We start from the raw sequence: 27545 nt of genomic DNA, 5'->3' as shown, positions 1-27545 counted from the left end.
CAGGCGGGAAGTTTAGCTGCAGGGGCCTCACCGCACGGTTCCAGCCTCAGCTCTCCTTTGAGCTCAGACAAGGGTCTGATGGTCCAGAAAGCCGTCGTCTGGTCGCTGACCACCTCTCAGGCTGGAGCTGTGCTTCGGTGCCTCCCTTGGGGCTGTGACTTTTGTCCCAACGCCTCCCAGCGATGCCTGTGTGTGTGGGCGGGGGGACTAAATGATGCTCGGCACAGGACCCTGGTGAACTTGGTCGCCTGTCTCTACTGGTGTTATTACGGGTACCCTTGGGGCGCTATCTCCCCCCCCCCCCTTCTCATTGCAGACCGTCTAGAGAAAGCTGTGTGGCTGAGAGGCGAGAGGCCGGCCCCTGGCAGCTAGCCAGGTGGCCTTCGCAGAGCCCCCGGCTCCCCTCTCGGCGGGGTCAGCGCAGGCCGTCCCGAGGCGCCGCGCCGCGCCGGCCCCCGCAGCCACTGGGTGGCGCTGTTAGAACTGGAGAGAAGAGGCCGCCTCCCCTGAAACCGCTCTCCCTGCTCTAACCCTCTCCAAACTGTCATTTCCACCCACCTCTTCCCAAAGAACAGAACACAATCACTTCCCGGCCCGTTCCTGCCGCTGCGCCCCGACCCCGGTCCGTCCCCGGCCGCGCGCGGACGCCAGGGGCCCCTCTGAGGTCTTTCCCGCCCCGCACGCTCGCATCCTTGCAGCCTGTTTTCGGATCTGTATCATGCCGGGTGTTTTGGGGGTGGGGGAGGGGGCTCGAGGCGATCTACAGGAGGAGACAGGGCCGTGGAAAACTGCTAGGGAGCCGGGGACGTAAAGGAGAACGCAGAGCTGCCTGCAGTCCCTCGGCCGCGTGGCCCGTGCTCCAGGGGAAAGACGGAACCAGCGCCCCGCGCGGAGGGGCTGCGCGCGGAGGGGTCGCTGCGGTTGGGCCCCGGGGGGAGGCAGGGGTGTGCAGCTCGCAGGAAACCGGCCCTGCGGCGGGGTCTTGGCATCAGGTTGCAGGGCTTAAAGGCTTTCTGTTCTTGGCTTCCCAGCTGCTGCGGTGTCCAAGTCCCCCTGCACCCGGTCAAGGGTAGGTGGGGGGCTGGTCCTGAACGACCCTCGCCTCCACCCCTTGGTGTTGGCCTCTGGTTCCCAGTTCCTGCTGCTACTCCCTCTTCCTGGGAGAAGGAAGAGGGGGGCAGACGAGACAGCGCAGCCATCCCCGCCTTGCACCCCCGCCTTAGGTCCCCCCGGGCTGTCCACCGGAAGGAGACCTGGGAAGGAATTTGCTGTGAGAAAAGCGGGAAACACTGTCTCCACTAGTATTCGCGGCGTGCGCTGCCCTCTTGCCAGAGCTGTTTGAAGGCTGTTTCCACGGGCAAATGCACATGGGACCCGGTTCCCAAACTCTGAGAGGCCAGCGCCCACAGGCTGCAGAGGTGTGCCCGCCACACCCCTCCGGCTGGCCGACCCTGACCTTGAGGGTGGCCCCGGGCCAGCTCGCCCAGCCCGCCCGCAGGTGGACGGTCACGCTCTGCTGACTCAGGCCCCAACGGGGCAGGTGCCTGCCTTCAACCCCATGAGTAATACCCAGCTTTTCATCTTCAAAGGGCCTTCCTGGGATTAACCAATTAGTCACCCCCAGGAAAGCTAGGGAGCAGGTTATTACTGGGCCCATTAAGGCCGTGGTGGGGGAGGGAAGTGGTGCAGGCGCGGCCCCAGTCCAGGGAGAGCCCGGATTTGGGTTCAGGATATCCCAGGACCATGTCCTTCCGCGGTCCAGTGGAGTCCGGAGCTTGTCGGGTAGCAGTGGTGAGACCACTGAGGGGCTTGGAGAGCCTCAGGCCAGTGCAAAGGGCCGCCTTGCTGACCCACAGCTGGGAGAGGCAGGCGGTCTGACACAGGCTTACCCACAGCGGCTGCACCATCTGCTCCAAGCAATTCAGAAACTGATACTGGCTTGCCTCCCGTCTCTCTGGCCCCCCTGAGCCATCCCGATATTTGCGAAATGCACTTTGGAACCCTTTCCTTTTCGTGTCTGCAGGCGCATTTCGAATGACTAAAAATGATAACGCACATGCTACAAATCACCTTGCAAATCAAAAGTGTGACGTGAGGGCTTAGCACAGCCAGGGCCGCGGGTCCCTCCGGGTAACGCTGCGCCCCTGTGCTTGTCCTCCTTCAGGGGCACGACGCAGAAGGCTGGAGAGTTTTAGGAGGTAAGTCTGTGTCCTGGTGACAGAGTGAGGACTGAGACACCTTCTGGAAGCCAGACAGCAGAGCGATCCTTTCAGTCAACCCTGTCTGCAGCTGCTTTTTATAAACTTGGCATAAATATGGGCTTGGGAACGCCAGGGCTGCGTATCTGGAAAATATTTTCTACCATTCGAAAACACACACACACACACACACACACACACACACACACACACAGGCTTGGAAAGGAAAAAAAAAAAAAACACCACGCAACAGAAATTGTGCATTGTACAGAGTGGCTTCACATGTAGTTTTTTTCCATTACTTCCTCAGTTCATTTTTCTGCTGCCAATTTTAGAAGGCCGTAAGTCATAGTTGTTGTTAAACTTTGTCAGTTAAAATGTAACTCTAAGAACAAGTCATATGATACGCTGGAGCCAAATGGCCTCTGGGAGAGCTGATGGTGGGAGGAAGACCTTGTCAGCCCATCCCCGAGTCTCAGGTCTTCTCTGCAGTGTTACACATCGTGCCCACGAGGCGGTCCTGGCTCTTGGCTCCTAGTTTTCACGTCCACCCCGGCTCCAAAGGGCCACCTAGGAGAGGGAAGGAGACTTTTCCACATTCACTTTGTGTGACCCGGGAGTGGAGTGTGGTCTCATTAGGGCTGATTCATTACGAGTTCTCCACTTTTCTTTCTCTTAGAAAATGGCTGGATTCACTGTCTCCTAAATGTCAACCCAGCAGAATCAGAAATTAAGAGGTGAAGGGGAGGAATTGGTGGTTTGAGGCTGGGACTGTCCAGGGTGCTCACATCTCCCTGGAGGAGCTGCAGGCCCAGGGGCACAGACCCAGGCTGGTCTCTGTGTGCACCGAGGTGGGCTGCACTGGGGTTTGCCTGCCGGGCATCACCGCTGGGCTGGGAGCCTTTGAGGGCAGGGCGTGTGTTTCCCTGCAGGGCTGGTGTCCAAGGTAAGGCCAGGGACCCAGTCAGCACTCACAGGTGCCTGTGCAGAAAACCGGGATAAAAGACAAGACACCAAACCAGCCATCAGGGAGGCACGGTGGAGGGGAGGGCCTCTCCCTCGTGCAGTCACCGTCTTCTGCGTGCCCTTCTGTCCTTTCTTCTTCTCTTCAGTCTGACTGTCCCTGAAGCCACCTTGGGGTCCTGGAAGAGAGGGTGGGGGACGTGAGGTGGGGCAAGGGGAGGCTTTCTCAGGGGCCGCGTCCCTGCACTTGGAGCCTGGGTGTAATCTTGGTGTAAACGGGAACCGGGACCATTGCTCTGAAAACTAGATCACTGCTTCAATCCCGGAGCCCCTCAGGGACTTTCTGGTGGGACTGACGGGTCTGATTCCATTGTCATGATAAAGTACAGCTCTCCCAGGTCCAGAATGTCCATCTGCCACCAGGGTGCCAGCACCCATCTGCTGCCCAGAAGCTTGAGAGGAAGGGCAGAGCTGCCCCAGGCCCTCCCGGCCACGGGCCTCAGCGCTGCTGCGGGTGATGCTCTTGCTGCTGGTTCCAAAATGAACCAGCTGGTCACGGGCGCATGCTCAGTGTTGCCATGCGTCTCTTTGGGGCCTTCTTCCCTCCTTTCGGACAGGAGGTTTTTGTTCATTCGTTCATTCCTTCACTCCTCCACCAAATACGCACGGCAGAGCGCCTGGGCTCACTTCACGGCTCCGTGCTGGCCCCGCGGATCCCCGGCGAGGAGGCCAGCCCCGGGCCTTGTGGAGTTTCCATCCTAGGGGGGCTGACGGACAGATGGACAGGGGCCCCTTCCCCTCACAGTGCCTTTTGCACATGATGCCACCTACAGCACTGAAGGAGAGGGGATGGGGGCTAGGAGAGCCACTCAGGAAAGAGGGCTTAGTCTTAGGGAGAGAGTGGGGGCCCTCAGATTTGCCACGTAACTTCCAGAGCCTTCCCTGTGGAATGGGCACGGCGTCGCTGCTCCGTGGGTTTGCCCGGAGGGGCAGGGAAGATGGCACCTGTGACAGCCCCCCGACGAGTGTTGGCGGCTCCCAGGACTCCCAGGTACCTTTATCTGTCACTAGATCCACTTTCTGCCTTCTCTTTGGGATAAACCAATCGAATCATTCAAACTTGCCTGGACAAATTAGGGAGACGCGTGCCCCAAAGAGCTGGCCTTAAAGACTTTGCCAGGGTCCTGCTCTCCCAGGGCCTCCCACGCCGCCTGGTTGCTGAACCCTGTCTCCCAGCGGATGTCCTGTAGAGAGCACGTGGGGGGCCAAGCACAGCTCTGCACCCTGCGTGGACTTCAGCTCTGCGCTCACTCAGCCCTCTGGTCACAGCTTTCCAGTGCTCTGACTACAGAGAAATGTTTAAAAGACTCAGGAAATGAACTCACATTTCCCCCTCTTCCCCTCCTTTTCCTATACAGTGCTGCTTTCCTGGAAGAAAGTAAACAAAACAAGTGTGACTATTTAAAACAATTATTGGAAAACCGGCTCTGAACACCGTGGCTTTGAACGGCTCTCCTGGGCGGATGTGTCGCTGGGTCCCTGTGGCGCCTCACCCCACGGTGTGTACGTGGGGAGGGGCCAGGGCCAGCCAGAGCCTTGGGCGAGGAGGATGTGACGGGCCCATGAATGGCCCCCTGAACACACGCGGACGCGGAGGTGAGTGCACACGTGTGTGAGGCCTGCGTCCGGCTGAAACAAGACAGCGCAGTGATCTGACCGCCTCCAAAGTGTAGAAAGCTTCTGCCGGCCGTGGGGGTGACTATTTTGGGTTTCTAGATGTTGGAGGCATTGTTACTAATAACATCATGGGCTGTATGTGGATTGAAGATGAAGCTTTTTCATTTCAGCCATCTGGTCGGAATGCTGTTCCTTTGATGGGGGATAAACCTTTGCTGGGTTTCAGCTGGAATGCTGCCTCCCAGTGTAGGTGACAGCAGATACTGAATGGCCCTGTCTTTGCAGGGAGAGGACCGTCCTCTCCAGTGACGGCTCTGTCTGGGAGGGAGAAGGCCTTCCAGCAGCTCTGGTGCCAGCTTGCAAGGATGTGGGGCCAGCAGAGCCCCTCGAGGTGTTCACCGGTGTGGCTGGCCCGGCTCAGGTTTTCCACTGACAGCCACATGTTACAGACACCCTTGGGAGACGTTCCACTGCTTTCATAATGCAGAAGGGTTTTTTTTTCTGACTCATCTTCAGAAGATCCCCCCCCCACCGCCGCCCCAATCCCCCATCGTTTGAAAATAAATATAATTAGTAACAGGCAGACATACTGTATATAGCCAGCCCTTCCTATCTGGGAGAGTTATAATTAAACATACATGCTGTCTGTTGTTCACTGTCTGCTAAATGCCTCGCCTCCTGCTTTAGGGAAGCAGCAGCCCCCAGGTGGCTGACATGGGGAGAGAGCCCTGGTGGGGCTGAGTCCAGCGTCCAGGCGGAAGCCAAGGCTGGACTGGACTGCTGGCTTGCAGGCAGACGTGCCCGCTGCCCCTTGCACTGCCATCACCGCGGCCTTTCTCCATCATCTACCTCAGGCTGCTCGGGGAAATGCCTAGTCAGGGCTAGGGGCAGAGTGATGGTTGCCAAGGACGGTTGTCATGGTGACAGGCGGCCGTGGCTGCTGCCGCCGCTGCCGGTGAGGGGCAGCTGAGTGGCTGCAGGTTGAGATCTGCCCCCCCAGGCCAAGGGCCAAGGCAGCATTCCTTTGTTCCCTTCAAGGTTGGCATGGAGGCCACCGCCCCGTCCCATGTGAGCTCAGGGAGGTTATCCCCAGGTAACACCCAGCTCTCCTTCCTGAGAAAAGGGCAGCCTGGGTGCTCGGTCGTCCCTGTCCAGGCCCACGGAGAGCTCATATTCTGCTGAAATCAGTGGATCAGGCGGTCCCAGGAATGCACACACACCTCGTGAGCATATTCTGGGACTACAGCATGGCCAGCAGGCTTGGTGACACCAGCCCGCCTCCCAGCCCTCGGGCGGGTGACCGGATGACGGCTTGGCATGGCCCTCCCTGGCCTGGATCGAATACAGCAGGCGTCATCTGAGCCACAGGCACCTTTACCCAAGTTGCTCAAAGTGTTTTCCAAGCAAACAGTTGTTTCATAACAGCCGTGAGAAGTAGGTGGAGTGACAAAGCATTCTTTGTCCCCGTCTTATAGATGGGGAAATTGCAAAGCCTTCCTGGCCAGGTGGGGAGGCCAAGGAAGGGAGAAGAGTGCTTTCCCGCCTGGGGCTCTGGGGCGTGGGGGCCTGGGATCTTTCCACTGGGATCTCCGCCTGGCTCTTGGGCCAGAGCCGCTGAACTCAGCCCATCACCCTGTCCTGGGGGCAGAGAGGTGGCCCCTCAGAGAAGAAGGCCAGGGTTGGATGAAGCTCAGGGCTTCACCCGCAGAACTGACAGGCCTCAGCAGCCACACCAGGAACTCAGTCACAGCCCTGTGGTCCGGGGTGTTGCCACTGGCCACTGGGGCCCTTGGAACATGTCAGGGTGCTGTACCAGACACGGCCCCTGGCCTTATTGAGCTCGCTGGAGACAGATCATCAACCCATCAAATGAAGAGGAAAATTAAAAAGTGCATAAAGTAACAGAGATTGGCAGGAGGGGAGGGTGGGAGAGGAGGACCGACTTTAGACAGGGGAGCAGAGAGGTGTCTACGGCAGCTAATTGCAAATGATGGGGAGGAAGCTGTGGGAATGAGGGTGGCCTGTTCAAAGGTTAGGGGGAGGGACCCTGCAAGGGCTGATGTCTGGGCTGAGCAGGGGCTGCGTCGTTGGTCGCAGGGCCAGGCCAGGCGGGGCAGGACTGATCCAGGGTTTCTTGGCGAGGTAGCCCGGACATGTTTCTCCTGTGGACTGGACGAAGGGCTTAAAGGAGGAAGGAATTCAGGATGACTTCTGGGTGTTTGCTTGACTGGAGGCTGGAACTGTGGGGAGAGCACGTGGAGAGGGAAATGAAGATGGTCGTGGACTTGGGGAATTTGAGATGCCTCCTTCCAGGGCTGCACGTAGGCTTGGACATCAGTGTTTCTTAAACTCCCCCTGAGACCCTGGAGAAGAAGGGTGGGGGGTCCTACTGCTGCTGGTTTTGAATTCACCAGAGCCTCCCAGGGCTCGCACCCCACATTTTTCAAAGAGGATCAGACTCCCGTTTTCTGAGCTGGGGCAGGTCTGAGACCAGCCAAGACTGGTGCAGATGACGTGGCGAGCTTCTGCCGACCCCACCTGCTAGTCCTTTCCTGTCCAGCCCACCTCCATTCACAGCCACATCCGTGGTCATTTGTCCTTGGGCATCATAAGTAAGTTGATCTTATTACCTGTAGGGGAAGACGGACCCACATCTTGCCTCTCTCTTGGTTGATAAAATGGAATGCTCAAGGTTTCGCAGTTTCTTCTCAGAAGAGGCATTTGAAGAGCATGGGTGTCTGTGAGCAGCAAGAGTCATTGACCAGGGAGGGGTACCCAGGCTGGAGGGCTGGGGTCCCTTGTACCACTGACTTGGCACCTAGCTTTGGAGAACTTGTCCCTTCATCTTCTGTCACGTAAATTGGAAGCTACAAAAAGACTTGCTTCAGAGAAAACTGCCCCAGCCCGTCTTGGGCCCACCTACTGTACTTCATTGCTCGGTCAACTCATAGCCAGGAGTGCAATGAAAGTTCCAGTTCTTGGTTCCCAACAAATTATTTCAGAGCAAAGGATGTATCATAATATTTACATCTATGGGAATTTCCTAACATCTCATTATAAAGTTTTACAACGTGGCATGGGGTTTGTAAGTTGGATCTTACCCAGGAAGTGTGCTTGCTGATATACTGAAAACACGGAGGTGGATTCAGGGGTATCAGTTTTCATGTCTCAAGAACACCGCAGGGAGAAAACTCAGAAGTCTTGGGTTTCAAGCCTATTAGGATCCATTCTTCAACCGGACAGAATTCCTATCACACATGCGCTGCTGTAGAGCCCCCAGTGTGCTTTCCTGCCTATTTTCGCATTTGATTCTCCCCCCAGCACACATGCTGCTGCTGATGCAGTAGCTCAGAGAGGTTGAGTCATTTGTCTAAAGTAACACAGCAAAGGGAGAGCTGGGAGTTAGAACCTCTTCGAGGCCCTGCTGTTGCTGCACTTTCAGTGGCTGCGGGCCAAGGTGGTTCTGTCCTTGGGAATGTGGGACTGTGGGACTGTAAGCTGGGTGAGCCCAGCCTGGGAGGCGTTTGAAATTCCCTGAGCCAGCTCCCGGGAACCAGCTCTTCTCTCCAGACGGCTGTGTTGCAATGTGGCCGACGGACGAGGAGGTTGAGATCGAAAGCCATGACTTCACCAGAGTGAACCAAGGTCACTGGTCACCCCAGGAAGCACGCAGAGCTGCGACCTTCAGAAGGGAGGTGTGCTGCTCCCCAGGGGAGCCGTGGAGCGGGCTGGCACCTTTCCCGTGCGGCGGGGAGAAGGGGAGCTTCTAGAAAGGAGGACACACAAGGCAGCCAGGCCCAGGAGCCCGGAGCCCTGGTGACCCTGGCCATACCTGAATTGGCCCCTCTTCCAGAAGGGGGCCAAATACGACGTGGGGCATCTTTTGGATCCTGTGACCCTCCACTGTCACCTGGGGAAATCGGGCCAGCTGTGGGCTGTCAGTGTCCTCCCAGAGATGACCGCTCTTCCTAGTTTAGCAGGTCATGCTCTCTTGCTTTTTGTGACGGAGGGAGTCCAGAGTGTCCCACCTCCACTGCCGTCCAGTCCATGAACGTGCTGTGCCTCGGAGATGGGGGCTGGGGGGCTGTGTCTGGGGCCCAGACCTGGGATGGAGGCCTGGACACTGCCCATGCTCTGGGCCCATGCTTGATGAGCCAGGAGAGTGCCTGGGCCTTCTGGCCAACACCGGTGACATAGCTTCCTTTGGGGCCCTCCTGCTCGGGGACCAGGGCCGAAACGTCCTTGAAGGTCATGACTCAGCCTTCGGCTCCGTTGTCTTTCTTCAGAGAGGCCTCCCTCATCTATAATCCTCACCCCCTACAACCCGTCTTGGTGGTCTCCACGGCACTTGGCATTACCCCAAACTGGCGTCTTCATTTGTTTGCTTGCTTCTGACGTCTCACCAAAAAGGGCAGCTCCATCGGGGCTGGGACTGTGGTTTTCCTCCTGTTACAGCCTCAGCACCTGGGAGAGAGCCTGGTGCTGGGGACACACAGCACCTACTCCCTGACTGACTGACTGACTGAATACAAGCAAGTGGCTGACCCGGAGGTGGGTGGGTTCACATGAGCAGGTGCCCAGCCAGTGCCCCCAGGAGGCTTGTAGGTGCCCTCTCGAGCCCGCACGGGCAGCCTGTGTGCTCCTGCAAGTCTCCCCCTGGGGCTGAGCTGGGAACCCGTCCCGAGGGCTAGGTGGCTATCTGATGCGTGAGTAGGTTGTGTGCACGTGTGAACAGGGACTGTCTGGGAGGTCAGGAGTAATTCAGCCTCAGAAACTGCACGTGTCAATAGAATCCAGGAGCCCAGGAATGTGTTTTTCATTAATGTCAACCCGCTGCAATAGGTGGCCACACCTGCACCTCGGCCCAGGGACGTGGGAAAGAGAACGGCACGGCTTGCTTTGGTGGTGGCGGAGGAGCTGCTCATAGTACTGTAATGCCCTTCCTCTGACTCGGAGCCGGGCGGCCTGTGCCTAGGGACTGCGGGTATGTGGGTCCCGGCCCCCGGCCCCGCCCCATTGGCGTTCGGCGGGTCGCGTGTTCAGAGGAGTACCCGCTCCCGGGATGGAACAGTCTCTTGTGCGTCCAAACCCTTCCTTTGAATTCAAGATGTACCGAAAAACCTTTGGGAGGGGAAGACTGTGTCTCTTTTGGACACTCAAGTCCTCAGCTCTGCCAGGACGGTGTCTGTCCCCCGCTCCCCGGGTGCCCACGCCACACTGCGCCCTTGGGCTCCCCGCCTGCTGCGCCATCCGTGGCCTCCTTCCCCCAAATCTTTTTCCTTTCCTCTCCCCACCCCCCGTTATCCAGCCAAGAGGATGCGGCAATTAAACAGTGAGATCCTGGAGCCCAAGTCAAAGCCTGCCTGGAGACCCTGATTTAATCCCCAAAACTCTTCGGTCACAGAAAGCAGGACTCCTGCGTGACTCGCTGAAGGGCTGGGTTTCCCTCCAGGGGGTTCGCTTGGTGCTCCGCCCCCTCCCCTGGAGCCCTCTCTCCTGCCCAAGCGATGCCCGCTGGGAGGTGCGACCTCTTCTCGGGCAGCGGGAGGGGCTGCCTTGCTCCTCCCTGGACCACTTCCTTTACCTCTCACAGCGCCCCCGTGTGGTGGATGCGGTAACTCCCTTGTAATTTGTCTGGTGGGTGAAGCCAGGGCGGTGGGGCCCACGTCTGTATATAGCGCCTGCATCATTGACGGATGTGGCCCCGACAGCCACTCACACACCTCACCCCTTCTGTAGAAATCCTGGTCACAGCGAGTGATGGTTTAAAAGCCCGTAGCCATGGCGACCCACTTTGGATTCAACCTACATAGCAATGATTTCGTGTGTCTCCACTTGGTTAAATGAGCGGTTTGGTGCCTTGGTTCTTTGAAGTACTGGAAATGTTTATTTCTTCTTGCCTCTTGTTCTTTCAAGCTTGAAATTCCTCTGCACATCAAAGTGTTCAGAATGCCCTCAAACTTGTCTCCAGAGGCATGGATGGGAGATGCTTCTCCTTTGGGAGGTTGAAACTTGTGTTCCGTTCTAGAGTTTGGAGGTGTTTGGAAAAGCAGACACCGAGACAGAGAGCCTTTCTCTCAGCTGAGCAGAAATTTATGTTATGTTTTTGTAGACTTTGGTTATTCTGAGTGGGAGTAGCTGAAGTCTACGTGGCGTTCGGTGGGCAGTGGTTTTATCTGCTGGAACCTATTGTTTTTATGGTTTTAAGGAATCTTAGTGAAATAATTCGGTGTTGCCAGATCCAAGAGGACTTTTTCCCCCATGGTGTTTTGTGTGTAATGAATGTGTGTGCACACCATGAGGAGAGACACGACCATGCTGCATTGCAAATTAGCTCATCTTTCTAAAGAGTCTCTTACTTCGTCATTATTTATTTAAATTGAAGTATGATTGATTTACAATGTTGTGTTACTTTCCAGTGTACAGCATAGTGATTCAGTTATACACACACACACACCTATATATACTTTGTCATATTCTTTTTCATTATAGAAGATTACAGGATATTGAATATAACTCGCTGTTCTATACAGTAGGGCCTTGCTGTTTATTAATTTTATATATAGTAGTTTGTATCTACTATCCCAAACTCCTAATTTATCCTCCCCTTTGGTAACCATACATTTGTTTTCTATGTCTGTGAGTCAGTCTCTGTTTTGTAAATTCATTCATTTGTGGCATTCTTTAAGGTTTCACAAATAAGTGATATCACATGTTTTTTGTCTTTCTCTGTCTTACTGACTTAGTGTGATCATCGCTATTACCTGGCCATTAAAAAATGTAACCTGATTACCTAGATAACTTTTTCATTAACCCATTTTTTTTTTTTTAAAAGAAGAACACAGATTTCTCAATTTCTTGTGCCCTGTCCCTCTTTGTCCCAACCTACCAGTGATGTCTGCCCTCACGCACCTGTCTCCTGTTTGCTCCAGGAACTGAGGACGAGCTGCCCTTTCCTGTTCACGGCCCTGGCCTCCATCTGCATGTGTCCTGGCCCCACCCCTCACTCCCTCTGGCCCTCTCTTATTCTAAGGAAGTATTCCACGACCCTGTGGAATCTTGCTGTTTCTTCTCTTCACCTTTAGCTACACTCTCTTGGGACTAGTCTACACCCTGGCCCTCACTTACTCAGGACTCCTCCACCAGCCCACGGAAAGCACTCTTGCTAAGGTGGCTTGCCTGGGACTCTGCAATTTTCCATGCTCACATTTCCAGGGGCATGAGGCACCCCCTTTCCCCCCAGGACGGTCCTACAGAGATCTCACACTCAGGATGGTGAGGAATGAACTCCCCTTCCTTCTCTGTACGTCAGCTTGTCTGCTGGGATTTCACACGTCAATGGGGGGGGGCACGATTCATCCAGGTGCGCAAGACAGGAAACCTGGACGTCGTCCTCACCTCTGCCTCCTCTCCCCATTCTACTGCCGACTCAGTGGAGCTTACTTTCTTACTGGCCTGCCTCCTGAGTCGCCTCCCATCAGCAGTCAGCGGCCCCAGCCTGGGCCCATGTCTCTCTTCCAGGACTATGGCAATAGCCCATCTGTTGTTTCCTTGCTTCTCCTTTGAAACTCTCTCCAGACTATGAATAGAGTGAACATCCAAGGTGGGAATCTGACCATGCATGCTCGTCGAGACGCTTCTGTGACTGCTGATGAGTCGTGGATCACATCCAAGCTCTCAGCATGGCATACAAAGCTGGCTCCATAACCTGGACCCTGTTCATACCTCCGGCCTCATTTCTGGCCACGCTGGGATCTAGAAGTACTGGGCAACTTGTATTCTCCAGTGTCTGCATGCCGGTCATGCCCATGGCCTTGACAGATATGGTTCCCTTCACCAGGGATAATTCCCCATTTCTCAACTGCCTGACAAACTCCTACTCAACCTGCAAAACCCTCACTCTGTATCACCACAGCTTCCTCCAAAGACAACTTCTTCCCAGAGGCAGAGTCAGTCGCACTCCTCTGGACCTCGCAGAGGCCGCTCTCATTTCCCCCATGACTCTTTTGTCATTGTTTGCTTCCTGGCTCTTCTCATTCCCTGGACTGGAACCATCCTGAGGACACCAGCAGTCTATGCACAGCTCGACTTCTAGCACAACATGGAACGTGTAGATTCTCAGTAAATGTGTTGAATTGAGACCTCCAATATTCTAGGAAAGTACAAAGAAAGAAAACCCTTGGTCCTGGTCCTTAGGCCTCTTGACAGCTAATAACATTCAAAGAGAAGAACCTGGCGGGGTCCCAAGAGACATCGCAGAGCCCTGCTCTCCCTTTCTAGGTGGTTGGCTGCGCTCACGTTTCCTTTTTTGGTCAGAAGCCCTGAGCTGGATTTGGCTTTAACGTGTACTGACTCTGAACCTCCCAGAGCTTCAGTTTGCTGAAGGAAGCGAAGCTTCGATGGGACAACAGGGTGCTCTGTGATCCTCGGAGGCCACGACAGAGCCCCCTTCCCGCCGCGCAGCACCTGCGCTCCGTCTCCGCCTTGAGCACGCGGGTGGTGGGTGCCCGGCGCATGCGCGGAGCCGGCTCCGGAGGCCGATGCGCTGGCCAGTGTGTGGCTTCAGCTGGAAATGGGTGACGACGTGATCAGCTGTGTTGCTTTATTGGGGCGATGGCTGAGGGCCGTGATTGCGTCTTTTGGGATGTCTAAGGTTGGACACGCAATGGGGCGGCAAGGTGGAGGCTGTGGGGTGGGCTCTGTTTTGATGCAGAGTGTTTGTCGGCAGTTCCTGGGAGAGGGTGGGGTGGGGTGGGAGTGGGTGGCGGGGATTGGGTGGGAGTAGGAAGGAATGGGATTTGGGCTGGGTGGGGGGCCCGGGAGAGCAGGCAGGTCTCCCTCCCCGGTTGCTGCAGTTGCAGGAGTGAATACACTCGCAGCCACCCGTTGTGTTAGCCGTGGCACAAGCCAGCAGTCACATCAGCACCCAGGACGGCCTGGCACCCAGGAGTGCCCCCCAGGACACGACGGGCAGCGTGTGAAGGACATGCCCATCTCGAGGGGACTCAGGCCCAGCACCACTGTCCGCCTCCGTAATACCTGGTGGGGGGGCTCCCGAGTAACACCTGAACTGACTTGATCCTGAAGCCGGTGTAACTCCTATCAGGACTTACTAACCAGGTCCGGCCTTGCGGACACTTCCTGGTTCCTCAGTTTTCTTTTCTCCGCAAGATCCCTATGAACTGGTCATACAACATGCCACGTGTTTTGTGCCAAGTTCCTCTGCAGACACTGGCCTTCTGCCATTCAGGTGGCTCCAGGCAGTGGCCACCTTCTGCTGACTGCCCTCGCCTAGAGGGGTCTCACCGGTGGCTGCAGCCTCCCTCCCAGACCAGCTCTCTCTACCAGCTCGACTGCTTTCCTCTCCACCCGTATACACTCAGTCACTCCCTCCTGCCCGGTGATACTGAGCGCCTGTTAAGCCCACCACCCTGCTCAGCCCAGGTCTATAAAGGTGCCCCACCAGGACTCAGTCCCCGCCCTTGAGAGCTCGTGAGAACCCACCGCGGGGAGGGAGCTAGGTTCTCTGCAAACAAATCCTGGGGCCCTCAGCACGGGTATCAGTATAAAGCTGCTTAGCCCCTTGCAGGGAGAAAATGCAGTGTCATCAATAAATAGAAAGTACTTATGGGGGAGGGTGTAGCTCAGTGGTAGAGTGCGTGCTTAGCATGCACGAGGTCCTGGGTTCAATCCCCAGTAACTCCACCAACAAAAAAGAAAAAAATAAAATACTTATTATACTCATGAATTGTCTTAGTGCCATCGAGCATCTTCCAGGACAGGTGCTATTTGGATATGAAACTCTTGGTGTCCTTATTAGACTCAAAAGCACCTGATGACTGTCCACACGTACATAATAACATGTGTTTTCTTGGATAAGGTGTTTGTCGGTGAAAGATTTTAGTAGATGAGCTGTGTGTGCAAGCAGAACTTTCTTGTTAAGATTTTTTTCGGGGGAGGTAATGAGATTTATTTATTATTATTATTTTTTAATGGAAGTACTGGGGATTGAACCCAGGACCTCACGCATGCTAAGCATGCACTCCACCACTGAGCTGTATTGTCCCCCTCCAGAATTTTCTAAACCCTCTTTGGGTAGCCAAGGGCAACAGACATCCTGGGATAAAGGCAGAGCACAGAATGCAACCTTGGCCAGGTGCATCTCTCAAAACGCACCTCACCTGGGTAAGCACAGATTTGCGTATCACTGTATTGATTAGAGCAGCTCCTTCTCTCAGGACTAGGAGGTGCCCCGTTGCACATGCAGGCGGACAAACAGCCAGTGAGCTTTCCGATCCCTTGCCATGGGAGAGAGGAGAGGACTTGGCCTTGCGAGCCTCAGAGGCCAGGCCTATACAGTGATTTCTTTCCTCTTTCCCTTAAGGCAAGCGATTCTGTTTTGTAACCGGCCCTGCCTTTAAAAGTGGGCCTGGCCTCCAGGCTGAGAGGCTGCGAGGACTCCAGCCAAACTTTGAAATGACATTGGGGGCCAGTCATTATGAAAAGCCCGGAACTCGGCGGGGAAGAAAGCTGACTTTGCTAGTCACCGAGGAGCCCACCAAGTATGGAGGGAACTTTTCAAACTGATCAAATGAAACCCCAGGCCCTGAGCTGGGGACCTTGGGCCGGGCCGCTGCCGCGGTGAGGAGCAGGTGGGAGAGCTCTGGGCGGGTGAGGTGTGCGAAGCACAGGTGAGCAGGTGGCCGGATCTCTGCAGGTGCCCTGAGGCATGGAGCCACCGTGCGGTTCGTTCAGGGAAGCAGTGTTGCAGGAAACGTGGCCCGTGTCCCTGTCACCTGTAAGCGGAGGGGCTGAGAGGATGACCCACGCCTGTTCCTGCAGGACTGACCTTGCTGGTTTCCGTCGATGGAAGTTGATGCCAATCAGTGCAATTTCCTCTGCAGCAATAATTAACCCGCGGGAATCTTGCCCGAGCAGGTGGTTTCAGGTGAATGGTGTGGAGATGTTGGAGGGAGATTAGCATTTTTCAGCCCTCACTGTGATTTGCTGTCTATTTCAGTGGGTGTGTGGTTCCACCTCATTACTATAAAAAAGCCTCCGCTAGGCAGGGAAGACTGTGTTTAGATGGAGGGCCTGGGATGCTGATCTACTCTGAGGAATTGTGGCAGGCTTGGCCCCCATCTGGGTGTCCTCTGTTTCCTGATGGGTCAGGGCTGAGCTTTGTCATCGCTCATGTCTATACTGTGTCCAGCCCAGGGACCTACAGTCCTATTCACCTTCATGATTCAGAGGCCTGCCTGGGGGTTGGGGGAAGCATCTAGTCCGTTGGCCCGAGCTTGGCCAACGGATGAAACGTGGTCCTTGTCTCCAGTTGTTCGGAGGACAGGACTGCCTCCTCACTCTCTACCGCGGGTCTATGCCCTCCCCTCTCCTTATACTGAAACCAAATCCTCCCGCCCTCAGCCCCTGTCACATTCTCTGCGGCTTCCTCTCATTTCCATCAAGCATTTGGACACATCTTTAATTGGTTCTTCACACGTCTCAAGAATAGCAATGAGAGAAAGCAAGTCTGTTGTCCGCGTCTCACTGATGGGGCTGTCCGGGCACAGAGCAGGGACGCCGGTCCCCCGCGGCCGTGGGGTCGGGATGAGAGCTGGGTGACCCACGTGCCCCCTGAGCACCAGCACCCTTCCCCTTCCTGGAGGGTGTTCTTGGAAAGGGCCAGTTATTCCAACCCTGAGGAGCCCAGGGTCCCCAGTCAGGCTTCTAGAAATCCAGCATCGACTCCGGCTTCCAAAATGATGAGTTTGCATTTTCTTTACCTGCACGAGGGGGCTGATCCTGCGGGGGGTTCTCTGGGTGTGAGAGTGGTGAGCTCATACCCAGATGCCTAAAAACACCAAGGCAGTTGCTGCATACAATGATTATCTGTCAAGTCTGAGTTGAGTTTCTTAGGACAAGAATATTATATTTGCATTTAAGCCTGTTTTCACTGTGGGATGAAAGGCTGGCTTCCCTTTACAGGTATTTCGAGTCCGAGGGGACGGCTGGTGATATGGACGTGTTTGTGTCCCCCCCAATTCACATGCTGAAACCTAACCCCCAAAGTGATGTATTAGGAGGTGGGGGCTTTTGGGAGGTGATGAGGTCAAGAGGGTGCAGTCCTCGTGAATGATGTTAGTGCCTTTGTAAAAGAGCCCCCCCAGGGCCCCCCCCCTTCTGCCCTGAGAGGACACAGCGAGAAGATGCTGTCTGTGAACCAGGAAGCAGACTCTCGGACACCAGATCTGCTGGCGCCTTGATCCGGGACTTCCAGCTTCTCATAGCGTGAGAAACAAATGCTTGTTGCTAATAAGCCACATGGCTTATGGTGTTTTGTTATAGTGGAGTGACAGGACTAAGGCAGCCCTAGCAAACTGAGGCAATGTTTCCAAGGGAAGTAGATTTCAGTAAAGTCTCGCAGAGATCTTCAGTGTGCATGCGTCATTGAAGTGTGTGGCCGTGGCACCTCTGTGTTGTAAGTGAAGACATCCTGTGCCACCCTCTAAGCTGTCTGGGGAAGGAATCAGATCAAAGAAAGAACTTCAAGCTCCCGGCTCTGTGTCTTTCCTTGGAGTGACTGAAGTCCTTCCCGGCTGCTCTGTGTCCGGGTCTAGCCTTCAGGATTGAACATGCGGGGCAGGGACGGTGGCTGGAGCTGGTCCTGGATTTCCCTGAGTCCCTCGAAGAACATTCTAAGTGCACGAGAAACCATGTCTGAACCCCCTTCAGCAGTAGCTTTGCTGCTAGAGAACACTAGCAAAGAGTGAGTTAAAAAGGATGCTTCCGAGCTCAGAATTCCCGCCCCCACCCGCCGGCGTATACAGTCACTTCATATTTGACAAGAAAGCCAAGAACACCCAATGGAGAAAGGGTAGTCTCTTCAACAATGATGTTGAGAAAACGGGGTAAACATATGCAGTAAAATGAAGTTGGACCCCTATCTTACACCACTCACAAAAATTAACTTGGAATGGATCAAAGACTTAAATGTAAGACCCCAAACTGTAAAACACCTGGAAGAAAACGGGGAAGAAGCTTCTCGAACTTGGCATCGCAGTGAGTTTTTTGGATGTGACACCAAACGCGCACACACACACACACGAAACAAAAGTAAAAGTCAAGAAGCAGACTGACTGCATCAAACTTAAAAAGCTTCTTCACAGCAAAAGAAAAAAATCAATAAGATGAAAAGGCAACCTACAGAGTGGGAGAAAATATTTGCAAATCATGTATTGGATATCCAAAGCAAACAAGCAAACAATTAGGTTAAAAAATGGGCAGGGGATCTAAATAGACATTTTTCCAAAGAAGACATCCAAGTGGCCAACGGGTGCCTGAAAAGATGCTCAGCGTCACTAATCATTGGGGAAATGCAAATCAAAACCATAACGGGCCATCGCCTCACGCTGTTAGAATGGCCATCACCAAGAAGACAAGAGATAACAGGTGTTGGCGAGGATGTGGAGAAACAGGGAACCCTAGTGCACTGCTGGTGGGGATGTCAAATGCTTTAGTCACATCGGAAAACAATACAGAGGTTCCTCAAAAAACTAAAAATAGAACTACCATATGACTCAGCAAATCCATTTCTGGGTGTATGCCCAAGGGAAATGAAATGAAAACAGGGTATTGAAGCGAGGTCTGCACTCTCCTGGCTAGTGCAGCGTTAGTCACAGTAGTCGAGATGTTCACAATGAAGTGCTCACCACCAGATGAATGGATGAGGTGTGGCACGTGGATACACAGATACGGTGGAATATTATTCTGCCATGACAAAGATGGACATCCTGCCATTTGGGACAACGTTATGTTAAGTCAGACAGAGAAAGACAAGTACTATGTATCATGTGCATGTGGAATCTGAAAAGGCGAAGCTCACACAAATGGAAAGTAAAACGGTGGTTTCCAGGGGGTGGGGTGGGGGGAGCTAGGAGAGTTGTTTAGGGGTGAAAACTTGCAAAGCGGCACATAAAATCTGTCATGGAGGTCTGATGCACATTACAGTGGACGGCAATATTGTCGTATGCTCATCCAACTTGCTAAGAGGCCACATCTGAGTTATTCCCACCACAAAAAAGAAATGATAATTATGTGACAAGCTAGAGGTGCTAACAATTAGAGGTGCTAATAATTGCTACAATGGCAATTATATTGCAATATGTAAATATGTCAAATCAATAAGCTGAACACTGTAAATTTACACAATGTTATATGTCAAATGTATTTCAAAAAAAACCCAAAACAAATAAAAGGAGGATTCTGCACACTGAGCTTCCAGCCCTGCAAGTGTAGGAAGCAGGGCCTCCTTCTCCCCCCTGAATTGTGATCTCGATGGTTCACCAGGAGCTCAGCTCCCTGGCCGTGCCCCCTCCCGCAGAGACGTCGCCTGCCCTGGTGAGCCTCACTTGTTGCCCCTGCCCCAGCCTTCTGGGACCCTCAGCGGGCGGGCCTTGGCTTGGAGACAGAGGCAGTAGGGATGCAGTCATTCTAAGGCTGAAGAATTTCATGGACACACAGCAGACGTTTGTTCTGTCTGCCTGGTGCCGGACACCGTGCCATATGCTTTGACATCAATTCCATTGAACCCTTTTGACAATCCTGTGAGCTAGGAGTTCTTGTCTCCATTTAAGAGATGAGGAAACCGAGGCTCAGAGGGACAAAGAACACACACCTGTGAGGGGCTGCCACGGCTCTAGAATATCCTTCTTTGGATGTCAAGGGTCGTATGTGGAGGTCACCTGGTACGTTGCCACAGTGGTCAACACTCTGATACGTGATTTGCTTTCTATTCCTTTGAAATCTGCATTGTGGCCTGTATCCTTGCATTCTCGAGGGTGGAGCCTGCTGCTCTGAGAGGAGGTGGGAGACTCCCACCCAACTGGAGCCTGGGGTGGGGCTCCAGGGAGAGTGGCCAGGTTTAGCAAAGGAAGATGCAAGATGACGCTCAGTTAAATTTGAACTGGATTTCAGATAAATAAGGAATACTTTTTTTAGTCTAAGTATGTCCCATGCAGTATTTGGGATATACTTATGCTAAAAAGTATTCCTTGTTACTCTAAAATTCAAATTTAACTGGGTCTCCTGTAACGGTAACTAGGCAACCGTCGCTCCAGGTGAAGCTTTAGTTGATACAAGGCTGAAGGAGGCTCCCTCTGCAGAGGCTGGGACTGGCTTCAGATTTGCTCATGAATTTTGCTGGCGCTCCAAAACTCTTTCTGAAATCAGCCTCAGCATGTATAATTGAGGTTTCAAACCGGCAACTTGGGCAGGATCTAACCGACCTTGTTGTGTTTGGCTGGCATGATGTTAATAAAAACAACGTTGTCAATTTTTAAAGAACCAGGAGTTTTCCCATTCAAATCTAAATTTCCAACATTCTTTAAAAAAATTCACATCTGCCCTGCTGAGCCATTAAGACCACATGGCAGCTCAGTGGTAGAGCGCGTGCTTAGCATGCACAAGGTCCTGGGTTCAATCCCCAGGACCTCCACTAGATAAATAAGTAAACGTAATTACCTTTCCCCTAGAAAAAAACCACCTGGCAGCAGTCATCTGGGGCTAAGTTCCAGTGTCCCTCTTAGGCAGGGCATGCACTCTCTAGGGTGTCCCGTCCCTCTGGCTGCCTGTGGAGACATCCATGCCACTTACTAGCTGCCTGTCCAGCCCCTGCAGGCACTGAACGCGTGACTCCTGATCTATACCATATACAGAAAGTCTCCTTCTTGCAGTGACAGCAAAAATCTCAAGAGTTGTCAATGCACCGGCTCCATCCATTTCTCCCATGTTATTGGATCTCCCTCTCTGAAGTGATGCCCATGCATGGGGCGCTGGTTCCCCGCTTCTGCCATGGCCCATGCTGTCCCTCCCCCCAAGGAATGCCAGCTTGACCCCTGAAGGCCAGTCCACCCGCATGACTTCAACTATGGCTCCAGGAAGCCCCCCGCCCACCCCGAAGCCCTCTGATGCACCTCCGGAATCACACTGCCATTTGGCTGAATTTCTTCCTCATCCAGATTAAGAAATGGAAAATGTGACCCTCAAGGATTGCGCACAACTAAGACTGTGTAAAACTGCGAGTAGAACTCAGGCAACAGGGCCGTGGGACTTTCTCACCCACCATGCGCTCCTCCCGAGGCCCCAGCCTCAGGGCTGTCAGCGTCCTGCCACCAGGTGCTGAATGATTCCTTCTGACGGACTGATGGATTGATTACGGAAACACTCGGCGCCTGGCAAAGCCGTCCTCGCTCTGTTGAACAAACCATCTTTATGCCTGGCAGTCTCTAAAGCTTGGACGGGGGCAGCTTGCTGTAGTCTTCAGATCACTTAGGAACATCTGGGAACCGCTGGACAGGGGATGAGGATCTGGGAACAGTGCCCGGAGCTGGCACGTGGAAAGGGCGGGGGCAGGTGCTAGGGGGTTTCTAACCTGAAGCAGGGGTGGGCAAATTACAGCCTGCCCACCGCCCGTTTTTATAAATAAAGTTTTATTGGGACATAACTATGCTCACTCCTGTAAATACCGTCTATGATGCTCCCATGCTACAAAGGTGGGGTTGAGTGGCTGCAACAGAAACCGTACAGCCTGCTGATCCTAAAACATTTACCATCTGGCTCTTTCGAGAAAGCTTTCTGCCCCCAGATGTAAACCACGAGAGAGCCCCCCTGTTGGGTGTCTGTGTCCCCACTTAGCAGAAGGGGAGTGGATGCCCAGAGATCTCACCACCCGCAGTGCGGGGGGGTGGAACTCGGTTATTCCAGCCCCAGGCCCAGCGTCCTTTGACCAAATGCCCACGGGCCAAAGCACGGATCGCACCTGCTTGTCCAGCTCTTCCCTCCTCTGAGTGTCTCAGGCCAGCAGCTCTGAGCTCCTTGCTGGTTTCCAAACGTGCTATGCAACTTTACACACATGTTGGTGTCTCTTTTTTTAACTGAAGTAGAATTGATTTACAAGGTTGTGCAGGTTTCTGGTGCGCAGCATAGTGATTCAGTTATGTGTGTATATATACATATTCTTCTTCATTATAGGTTGTTACAAGCTATTGAATGTAGTTCCCTGGGCTCCACAGTAAGACCGTGTTGTTTGTTTCTATGCAGTAGTTTCTACCTGCTAATCCCAGACTCCTAATTTATCCCTCCCCTCTCTCTCCTCTTTGGTAGCAGTGAGTTTGTTCTCTATGGGAGTCTGTCTCTGTTTCGTAAACAAGCTCATTTGTGTCATTTTCTTAGATTCCACATGTAAGGGGAAACGTCATTCACAAAGATACCAGCGCTGCCACGCATTTACACGTTGGCACCTTTGTGAATGATGTTGCCTTTTCACCAAGTCCCCAGTCCTCCTTCATGATGCACCTAAAACCTCACCTCCTCTGTGCAGGTTTCTCTGACTTTGTCAGACGAGCTAGTAGGAATGAGAGCCTGTGTTGCAGGTTTCTTTGCTCCCTGGACTAGGCAGGCCCCTGGCTGCTGGTTCTATTTATCGTTTTATGACAACTGTATGAGGTAGGCTGAGAGGGTTAAGCAGCCTGGCCATGTGGTCCCAGAGCTAATCAGGTTCGGACCCAGAACTTGGCCTGGGCCTGCCTGGAGTCCGAGTTGAGCAGTTCCCACTAGGATCCGTGCACTGCCCCTTTTCTGTTCCCTCTGCAGACCTGGCTGGAGAACTGGGCTCAGCCTGGTGTGACGGCGTCTGGCTCCCGGAGGCCGGGAGCGCCTGGGAGACAATGAGCCCCTCCACGTGCGGCTGTGACCTGACACTTGAAGTGACTCAGGAAACGTTTGCTGAGGGAATGACGGCATCCGGACTGTATCGCACCGACCTTGAACCTCCTCTCATCGCTCTGCCCATATTATTTCAATAGCATTTAGCAATCTGGGGAGACAGAGGTTCCCCGGAACCCCTTCCTGTCTCTCACCACCTCCCTGCCTCTGTGTGGACTGTGTGCAGCGGACAACCTGGGCCTGGGTCTCACCTGGTGTTTAGATATTTTACTTTGGTCACTTGGTATCCACTCCTTTACTAGCATTTCAAAAAGGTCCTTATGTTTCATCCATAATTGAGTAGAGGTTTGCAGCTGTGAATAAAAGCTGGCTTAAAAGTAAAAAGGACAAAACAACTCCTTTCGCAGTCTGCCTTCCTCCGGAGAAGTCCCCCACTCCGAGCAGACAGTGCAGAGAGCCGTGTGTGAGTGCACGCCGCCTGTGGGTTTCCTCCAACTCCAGAAAGGGGAAACGTGGGGGACCACCATCCCTCACTGATAAGTAGCAACGGTGACAGCAACGACAGTGACTTCTCCACTCTCGCTCTGCGGTCGGCACACTGCACCTTGCATGTGATGTGATGGGTGCTGGGGTGTAGACTGGGCTCGGTCCCCACCTGCCGAGGCTCACAGCCAAGTGGGACACACCGCAGCCAATCGAGATTAGGAAGGTGATCTCAGATGAGGGGTCCCACCCAGCCTCGGGGTGGAAGGTGCAGGGCAGGGCCCCGGGAGAGCTTAGAGGGAAGGCGGCAGCAGCTGGACCTCGAGCGTTGGCTGGGCCTGGCACGGGGCTTGGATAGACACTGCTGTGTCCAGAACTAGTGATGGCGGGAGGAGGATTCAAACTCGGGTCTCTGCTGGTTTTGCCTTCAGAGGAACGGCGGAGTGGGGGGTTACCTGGGGCACACCCACATGCTTTCAGGTCCCTGCTGGGGGGTCGGAGGACCACAGGGAGGTGTGACGGAGCACCCAGCCCTGCCCCAGCCCCTGCTTCCTTCTCTCCCCTGACTAAGGGAAGATCATCCTTTCCGGCAACAACTAAACAAATGAAAGGGATAAAGGATCTACTGGCTTCTGTTGTCTTGCATTTTAGAGGACGCTCGGATGTGTGTGTCTGGGCAGCATGACGGAAGAGTGTGGAACTGTCTCTCAGCTTGGAAATCGACCCATCCCATCAGGATTTCTGTGCTGCGGGAGCCTTCTCCTCCTGGATGCGGGAAGGGACCAGGAGGTCCCAGGTAGAGTCAGGGTCCTGGCGCAGGTTCAGGGCGGGCCACGGGACGGCCAGGAGGAGCCAGTGACCTTGTTTCTCATCTCAGTTGGCTGCTACTTTGCTATGAGACCAGGGTCATTCATCCTGGGCTATGTAGCCCCACCCCGCCTCCTTCACTGCGGGTGAGGACAAAACAGCTTCGGGCATATGATCATGGTTCACTGTATCTAAGAGCCCCAGGGGTGTGGTGTGGACCCATCGCCTCTTGTTCCAGGAGAAAAGGAAAGGATACAGTGAGCCGGGTCTGGGCCAGGTCCCAGCTGACGCTTAATCCTGTGTCTGGCCTCCCTCCGTGGGTTTCCCTTTGGTTTTGAGAGGGGACTAAGCGTTTCTGGTTCAGTATTCCTAGTCCCAGTGATAACAGGGGCTGTGAATTATGGACACAGCAGCAAATGTTTTTAATCTTCCATGAAACAAAACCAGGGTGTTTTCTGCACCAGGGGCCAAGGCCAGGGGAGGCAGCCGACAGCTGCTCCGATACGGTGAACGCCGGCTGACGTCAATGAGAGCCAGTCCGGGCCAAGGACTCCACTCAGGAAGCTTAAAAGTGATACCGAAAACGAATTTGCATTTTTTCCTTTCACGGGGAGCTCGGCGACTCTCGGCTGACATGTTTTCCCCGGCCCTGACAGCTGGCGTGTGGAATAAAACTGGCTGGCCGTGTGCTGGGGAGGCAACTCCAGCTTTGGTTTCCTGCTGCCCCTTTAAACGTGTGTTCTGCAGGGCTCATGTTCCCTGGCCCGGGATGAAAGGCCCTGGAAGGAGCTGCCTTTTCTGCTCCTCTTAGGAAACAGTCTGTCCTAAGGTCACTTCCAATGGAAAACAGTCTCAAATTTGGAATTTGAATGTGCAGGCCAAGATATTAGTCAAAACTCTCAACTTGGACATCTGATTCTCCCCCCGCGTCCAGCTTAGCTTGCTTGGGGCTGGAAGCCTGCGTGGGAAAGGGGGCTTCTGTGCTGGACCCCTGTGCTCACACCGACTCCCCTACCCCCAAGGAGGATGCTGAGGTGCTCGGGGAGGGGAAGGCCAGGTGAGCTCTTACTTGAGTGGGTGCAGAGGGAGCTGACTGTGGTTTCAACTGAACTTTCTTCTGGGGGGCCCTTCTAAGGCTCTGTACGTCTTTGACTTGGGGCAGGGGAGGTGTTCTTTTCCTTGGTGGTCACTTGTAACTCCTTCCTCTGTCCTCCTTAGGGTTTACCTCCAGCTTCTTGCTGCTGGGGTCTCTGCCCCTCCAGGCAGAGATGGTGAGTGTGGAAGAGACCGTAACGGCTCCCTCCCATCGTGGTCCACATCTAGCTCTAACCCTCATGGGCCGCTTGCCCTGACACACCCCACAAGGGGGGGTGACCCCGATTCAGGTGCTTGCTCCTGGCCCCACCACAAAAGCAGGAGTCACCCTGCATCTTAATCAGTTCCTGGTGGAGGCTGTAACACATTACCACCAACTCGATGGCTTGAAAGCAAAGAAACAGACTCTCGGGCAGTTCAGAGGACAGACGCCTGAAGTCAGTTTCCTGGGCTGACACCCAGCATCAGGAAGGCTGAGCTCACTCCCGCGGCGCTGCGGGAGAGTTTGCTCTGTGCCTTTCTCGGGCTGCTGGTTGCTGCCAGCGTTCCTTGGCTCCTGGCCCTGTCCCTCCAATCTCTGCCTCTCTGGTCACATCGCCTCCTCCTCTGTGTGGTTACATCTCCCTCTGCCTCCCTCTTACAGGCAAACATGTAACTGTATTTCAGGCTCATCTGGATAATACAGGCTAACCTCCGCTTCCCAAGATCTTGAACATAATCACGCTGACAGAGGCTCTTTCTGAATGAGGTCACATTTAGTTTCCAGGAACTGGACCTGGCATCTGTGGGGCATTTATTCAGCCCAACCTCCCGCCCTGGGTTTCCTGGCTGGGAACAGGCCCCAGCCCTTCCTGCCCTCAGCTGGAGGGAGTCACATGGTAAGCTCTCCAAGTAGCTTGGTGGAAACCCCAAAATGTTTGTGGGGGAGGCAGCCCCCACCTGCCCTTCAGGAAGCACAGCATTCTCCAAAGACACTCCTCTCTGAAAGCCCTCTTCTCAAAATCCTGTCTCTCAACGAGACGACTTGTTACATCCTCCAGGGGGGCGGGGGTGCTCAGGGTTGCAGACGTTGACCTTCTCCTGTGAGCCCTTCTCCTTGCTTTGGAATCACAGCACAAGTAGCTTGGCCCCCTGAGTGTCACACTTCACATGCTGTTACCTTTGTGATGGTGTGATTCGTGGTTGGGGGCCTTCAAGGTCCCGCCTGCACAAGCTGCCCACAGAGGGGCCACGGGGCCTGGGATCTAGCCCAGCTCTGCCTGACAAGTTTGGCATGGATGCCTCGATCCGTGGGGAGCATGGTCCCCACCACCCCGAGTCCACCTCAACTGGCTCTCATACTGTCCAAGGACTTGCCAGTGGGAGGTGCAGAGAGGCCGGGGGCTGCAACGTGACTGTGGAACTCCGGTGACAAATGACACAGGCCACTTCCATCTTCGGGTTTCCAACTTGCAACTGTTGTGCAGATCTAGAAGTTTCCTGTTCCACGGGCGAGCAGACCATCATTGGATTAGGGTTTAATGTTTGTGTGAACTCAGCTGAGATGGACAAGCTGGCCTGGAAAGAAAACCTACTCCCCAGCTCTTGGAACATGGATCCAGGTTTTAGGGAAGAAGATGATACAGATTTGTTTGGAAGGTTCTGGAAGGCTCAGGTAATAAATCCTTTAATTGCCTGTGAGGACTAGCAGCCTGCCTCTTGGCTGCTAGAATAGGGGCTGGAAAATCAGAAGATGTGGGTTAAATTCCTAAAGACTTGGGGAGGCTGGTTAACACGAATCCCGTTCGTTCACAGAGCTGCCTGGGAAACCAGCAGTTTCTAGAAGAAGCAGCTGACAGATTCCACTCAAGAGATAGTTCAAAATGGCAACGGCATCAAGGGCTGAGCTTGCTCAGGAATCTATCCCCTGCCTCGACTGTTTTTTTTTTTAACTGAACATTTCTTTTCCCCACTTCTCTACTCTTATCATTGCAAAACCCCCACCCATGATGCTGGAAAATTTAAGCCGTCTCATCTTCTCTCTGACTCACCTTGTTCTTGGTTCTCAGGGGCTTGGAGGAGGGTCCACGCTGAGTGGGCCCGTCTCTCTGATTTGGATTATCCTGGGGCAACACTAGGAAGACGGGGAGACAGCCTTTCTCCAGGGGGACCAGCCTGGAACCCGTTACCTCCTGGTGCCTCAGTCTGCTTGGACAGTCAGAACCAAGGGCCACGGGCTGGCAGGGCTTCGACTGCAGAAGTCAGTTTCCTCACCGATCTGGAGGCTGGAAGTCTGAGATCAAGGAGTCGGCAGGGCTGGCTCCTTCTGAGGCCTCTCTCCTTGGCCTGCAGACGGCTGTCTTCTCCCTGAGTCCTCACATGGTTGTCCTTCTGTGTGTGTCTGTGTCCTGATCTCCTCTTCTTATAAGGACACCATTCATATTGGATTAGGGTCTACCTTAATTCTTTTTTTTTTTTCCTGGGGGGTTGGGTAGGTAATTAGGTTTTTTTATTTATTTCTGTAATGGAGGTGCTGGGGATTGAACCCAGGACCTCGTGCATGCTGAGCACACGCTCCACCACTGAGCTCTACCCTCCCCCAGGGCCCACCTTAATGACCTC

General features: G+C 54.0%; 1 long non-coding RNA gene across 13 annotated transcripts; it reads left to right on the top strand.

The window, feature by feature from the left end:
- The first annotated feature begins 225 nt into the window (after positions 1 to 225).
- On the top strand, positions 226 to 27326 carry LOC116667286. 13 transcript variants are annotated; one of them, XR_004324140.1, is made up of 7 exons: positions 228 to 622; positions 2165 to 2198; positions 2878 to 2935; positions 4096 to 4212; positions 4580 to 4817; positions 23694 to 24906; positions 25611 to 27326. It is a non-coding gene; the product is annotated as an uncharacterized LOC116667286 (long non-coding RNA). The 13 variants fall into 13 exon arrangements; XR_004324136.1 differs by having other exon boundaries at positions 228 to 664; XR_004324138.1 differs by lacking the exon at positions 2878 to 2935 and having other exon boundaries at positions 227 to 664; positions 2024 to 2198.
- Positions 27327 to 27545: the final 219 nt, after the last annotated feature.

The sequence above is a fragment of the Camelus ferus genome, chromosome 11, assembly GCF_009834535.1.
Source record: "Camelus ferus isolate YT-003-E chromosome 11, BCGSAC_Cfer_1.0, whole genome shotgun sequence".
NCBI classification, from domain to species: domain Eukaryota; kingdom Metazoa; phylum Chordata; class Mammalia; order Artiodactyla; family Camelidae; genus Camelus; species Camelus ferus.
This window is presented reverse-complemented; position numbering and strand designations above follow the sequence as displayed.